Below are 6,000 nucleotides of genomic sequence, written 5' to 3' on the forward strand. Positions count from 1 at the left end.
CACTCGGTTTCTCTTCTCCCCTTCCTAGCAAAGATGCTTGAATGTGCTGAACCAACTCTCCTCTTTTCTCTCATGGAACAACCACCTGGATCCTCACCAATCCGGCTTCTAAGCAGGACACTCAACTGAGACTATGCTTCTCTTTGTTAATGAGGCACTTCATGCAGCACGTGCTGCCTCTCTCTCCTCTGTCCTGGTTCTCCCTGACCTTTCTACTGCATTTGACACTGTTGATCACCCCATCCTCCTATCATCCTTATCACCTCTAGGGATCTGCGGGACATCCTGAGACTGGTTTAAGTCCTACCTCTCTGGTCACGACTTCCAGGTTACCTGGTCTGGTACTGTATCAACACCATGCCCACACTTACCACTGGTGTCCCTAAAGGTTCAGTCCTTGGTCTGCTTCTCTTCTCCCTGTACACCCAGTCTCTTGGGCCGATTATCTCTGCTCATGGTCTATCCTACCACTTCTATGCTGATAACCCCTAACTGTTTCTCTTTTCCTCTTTGACAGATTTCTGCTCGCACCTCTTCTTGCCAGCGTGACATCTAGAGTTGGATGTACAACCATCACCTGAAACTCAACCCAGGCAAGATGGAAGTAATCTACGTTCCCTTTCCATCCATGACCCCTGGACATCATCTCCCTGAGGGACATCTCAAGGTCACCTTCAGCCTGTGCGAAGAACCTAGGTGTCGTGTTCGACAACAAACTCTCCTCCTCAGCGAACATTGCTGCAGTGACCTGGACGTGCAGATTCCTCCTCTACAACATCCGAAGGATCCACCCTTTTCTTACCACCTACTGTACTCCACTCCTGGGCCAAGCACTGACCCTCTCCCACTTGGACTACTGCAACTCTCTCGTTGCTGGCCTTCCAGCATCTGCCATCAGACCCCTGCAACTCATTCAGAATGCTGCAGTTTGCCTGGTCTACAAACTTCCTCGTTCTTTCCATGCCATCCCTCTGCTTGCCAAGCTCCATTGGCTACCTATCACAGCTCCTATCAAATTTAAGATGCTGGTGCTATCTTACCAGGCTGTCACAAGGTTAGGGCCAGCATATCTCCAGAGTCTGATCTGCCCCTACACACCAGCCAGATCCCTATGCTCCACTACTACTGTCAAGTCAAGTCAAGTACTTTTAACAATAAACATTGTCGCAAAGCAGCTTTACAGAATTTGAACGACTTAAAACATGAGTTAATTTTATCCCTAATCTATCCCCAATGAGCAAGCCTGTGCCGACGGTGGCAAGGAAAAACTCCCTCAGACGACATGAGGAAGAAACCTCGAGAGGAACCAGACTCATCCTCATTTGGGCAACAACAGACAGTATGACTATAACATTAACAGTTTTAACATGAAGACAGTTTCGTTGATGTTGTAACTCTTCACTGATGGAAACTTGAGTGCAAAACTGTTCATGACAACTGCAGTCCTAAAGTTAGTAAGTCAACTGTAGTCCTCAGCCATAAAAGCATTACTGTAAGAGTCCAGAGCGTCCTCCAGGTGTAACTTTCAACTGTCCTCATGGGGCCATCCTCCACAGGAGCAATGCGATAAGACTCCAACCAGACACAGGGCACCAGGATGGATCAAGCAGGTCCGAGGGGCAGAAGAGGTCAGCATCTCGATCCCAGGACTGACATGTAACTCAGAGGGACAGATTGGGGGGGGGGGGGGGGAAGAAAACACAGGTTGTTAGGTATGCCCTAAAAATGACAAGTATTAAAGTCTGTGTGGTAGGCTCGCAGAGATGAGAGTCTTGACATCAGGCATAAAACACAACAATGGCATGTTAATATGGTTAAAAAATATCATGACCTGCTCTGGCTGGATGCTTGATTGGGTGATGGGAGCACACTCCTCAGCAATGATGGGATGCAGATGGGACCCTTAGGGCTGGCCAAGACAATTCAGTTACATTTCACTGGGTCTGGGACATGCGACAGAATGTCTGACGGCCAATTCCCTGCAGGCTATGATAGCCAGTCGAGGTCTCCACCCTCTCCACCAAAAGATTTCCTGTTGACTCCATGTAACTCAGAGGGACAGATTTGGGGGGAGGGGGGAGAGAGAGAGGGAAAGAAAACACAGGTTGCTAGGTATGCCCAATGTCACCTGAATAAGTAGAAACAGTATACATATTGCACTGAGTACAAGCAGGGACTCCGGCAACTAACTATGACAGCATAACTAAAAGGGGAGAGCCAGAAGGTAACACAGGCATGAGCGAGCCCCGGGACATAAAGCAGACAGCCACTACACCGTCAACAAACTCGAGTGAGCAAGCGAGTGGGGACTGACAGCATCCATACATCCCAGTTTACCAAAACACTATGTCTGAGGACCCTCCAGATCCACACCTTTACCTCATAAACAACATTAACAAAAGGTTTGACTAAACAGATATGTTTTCAGCCTAGACTTAAATGCTGAGACTGTGTCTGATTCCCGAACATTACTTGGAAGGCTGTTCCATAACTGTGGGGCTTTGTAAGAAAAGGCTCTGCCCCCTGATGTAGCCTTCACTATACGAGGTACCAGCAGATAGCCTGTACCTTTTAATCTAAGTAGGCATGGCGGGTCATAGAGGACCAGAAGTTCACTCAGGTACTGTGGTGCGAGGCCATTTAGTGCTTTAAAGGTCAATAGTAGTATTTTATAATCAATACAAAATTTGATTGGGAGCCAGTGCAGTGTGGATAAGACAGGTGTGATGTGGTCGTATTTTCTAGTTAGGACTCTTGCTGCTGCATTTTGAACTAACTGGAGCTTGTTTATGCACTTATTGGAACATCCAGACAGTAAGGCATTACAGTAATCCAACCTGGAGGTAACGAAAGCATGAACTAGTTTTTCCGCGTCATGTAGTGACATTAAATTTCTTATCTTAGCAATATTTCTGAGATGAAAGAAAGCTATCCAGGTAATGTTATCAATGTGAGTTTCTTTTTTTTTCTCTCTCTTTATTGGTAACCTGTGAGTTCACAAAAGCATACATACAGAAAAATAGCATCTTCTGGACCATTACATTTTAAATATTCAGCAATACCAAATGAATACAAGAGATGCCTTCAGAAGTAAAACAATAACAACAATAATAATAAAAAATACACAGAATGAAGACAATAGTAAATCAATATAAAAAAAACAGTGCTCACAAGAATAACCCCAATTCTTGTCTATGACACTGCACAGCTCCATCAAGATTATACAAAGCAAGAGTAAAAATAGAAATGACTTTCTTAAAAGAATAAAAAGGTGCTGTCTCTTGATCATGATCATCTAATGATCTACTGTTCATTGGCCCTTAGTGAAGGTTTATCTGGTACCGTCAACAGAACTTTGTACAGTATAGAACTGGGAGGAATGGTATTATTTGAAAGTAAAATAGAATAAAATAAAAAACAGAAATGGAAAAAAAAGGAGAAAAAAGGATTACTTCATACAAAGTCTGATCTTCGGGATCCTATGAAGGAAACCCATCTAGCCCACAAGTTGGTAAATTCGTCTTGATGTAGTCTGAGTGAGTATGTAAGTCTCTCCATTTTATAATTTCATAGACTACTGTATATCTATCCAATCATCTGTTGATGGGGCTTGAGGCTTTAGCCATTTACGAGGTATAGCTTTTTTACATGCAGCTAGTAGGATTGACATGAGCTTTTTATCATTAGAATGTAATTCTAGATCTTGTGGAAAACTGCATAGGTACAGATTGTTTTTTTTAAAGATTATTTTGGGGCTTTTTCACCTTTATTGGATAGGACAGTGTAGAGACAGGAAATGAGCGGGAGAGAGATGGGGAGGGATCGAGAAATGACCTCGGGTCGGAATCGAACCCGGGTCCCCGGATTTATGGTATGGCGTCTTATCCACCTGAGCCACAACGCCTCCAGTACAGATTGTTAAAACTAAAAGGAATAGTAATTCCCAGAGCCTCCTGCAGAGTCTGATGGACAGCCTTCCAATAATTAGTTAGGACTGGACAGGACCAGAAAATATGATGGTGATTTGCGTCATTAGTCTGACACTGCCTCCAGCAGTCAGTGTTGTGGCGTTTTTGTTTGGGGGTAATAAAAAAACAAAATCAGGCTTTTCCAACAAAATTCCCTCCAAACCAGAGCGCTAGTAGTTTTCCATTGTATTTGGCAAACAGAGTGCCATTCATCCTTTGACAGAATGTCACCACTTTCCCCATCCCACTTCTTCTTAATATACACTGACACCTCTGATTTTGTTTTAGCAAAATAATTGTATATCTTGGATGTTATTTTAGCAATACATTCAGTTATAAGCAGATATAAAGATTTTTATAATTCCATCCTCCAAATCTACATCCTTCATAAGTATTCCAAGGTGGTGCCGCATTTGGAGGAATCTGTAGAAATCCTGTTGTTCCAGACTGAATTCCTCTTTCATCACCTGGAAAGTCTTTAAAGACCCTTTGTGTATCAAATTGCAGTAGGCAGTAATCCCATTTCTTGCCCATGTCCTAAATCTTCTATCATTCAAATTTGGGAGAAAGTCACTATCAAAGGAACACCATCTCAATATTTTTGCCATTGTCTGTATATTGCATTGCTTCTGAATAAGCTTCCATATCTTTAAGGATAGACTAATAAAAGGATTTGTTCTGTCCAGAAGGTGCTTGGTTAATACATCATCTGAAATAATTGCCTGGAGTGGGATACTACACATGGCTAGCTCGAGCCCCTTCCACCTGGCAAAGTACCCAGGATTACACCAGCATATGATGGGTCGTAGCTGGGCCGCATAGCAGGGGTGCAGATACGTTTTTTGAAGTGGGGGGGGACAAAGCTGCCAGCAAACCAACCCCACCCCACCCCCAACATGTGTTGTGCGAGGAATATACTCTGATGCCCTCAGGGCGGCGACATTACTCAGCTAAGACAAAAAAACCATCACTCCTTCATCCCTGCAATTCCCTGCCTTGCCAGGAGCATCACACCCCCTATTATTTTCAAAAGGCTTTCTCTGTTTTCTGCCTGTTACATACTGACTGCACTGCTCAACTGTGTGCTAATTGGCTTGCTCTCATATGCAGCTGTTGTGACAGCCACTTTGTGACCAGCTGATTTCTCATGGCTGGAAAATTTTTCAAGAGCTCTTTTCCAGTTTTTAAAACCGGAACTTACAAAAGCTGGGTCTATGCTTGTGCTGGTTTTCTACTTCTATAGTATTTAGAGCAATAAAAACACAGAACACCATCAATACCAGGACTGACATGCAGCCAGGGATACTTTTCATACCATACTTTTTGGAATGACAGTGTACGGTGCGAGCGGCACGGTGGTGTAGTGGTTAGCGCTGTCGCCTCACAGCAAGAAGGTCCAGGTTCGAGCCCCATGGCCGGCGAGGGCCTTTCTGTGTGGAGTTTGCATGTTCTCCCCGTGTCCACGTGGGTTTCCTCCGGGTGCTCCGGTTTCCCCCACAGTCCAAAGACATGCAGGTTAGGTTAACTGGTGACTCTAAATTGACCGTAGGTGTGAATGTGAGTGTGAATGGTTGTCTGTGTCTATGTGTCGGCCCTGTGATGACTTGGCGACTTGTCCAGGGTGTACCCCGCCTTTCGCCCGTAGTCAGCTGGGATAGGCTCCAGCTTGCCTGCGACGCTGTAGAAGGATAAAGCGGCTAGAGATAATGAGATGAGATGAGTGTACGGTGCTTCATCACCTGCTTTTGAACAGATTTGGGGTCAGGTTGATTTGGTTTTGTATATGACACGTCAACCTCCTCTCCCTTTCCTCCAGCTGTCTCTGCCCTTGCTTTCTCATCTCCTGTCCATCCTTCTTCCGACCCCCCTTCTTCTCTCTCTCTTCCTTCTGCTTCTTGCAGTTGCAGGCCTAGTGCACTACTACTACCCTCCTGTGGATCACTTATTTCACCTCCCTCACTGCCATCACCAGGAACTACCTGCAGGCCAGGACAATGATAACATTTTAACATAGCCTATGGAAATCCAAAGT

This window comes from Neoarius graeffei, chromosome 5 (genome assembly GCF_027579695.1).
Source record: "Neoarius graeffei isolate fNeoGra1 chromosome 5, fNeoGra1.pri, whole genome shotgun sequence".
Lineage (NCBI taxonomy): Eukaryota > Metazoa > Chordata > Actinopteri > Siluriformes > Ariidae > Neoarius > Neoarius graeffei.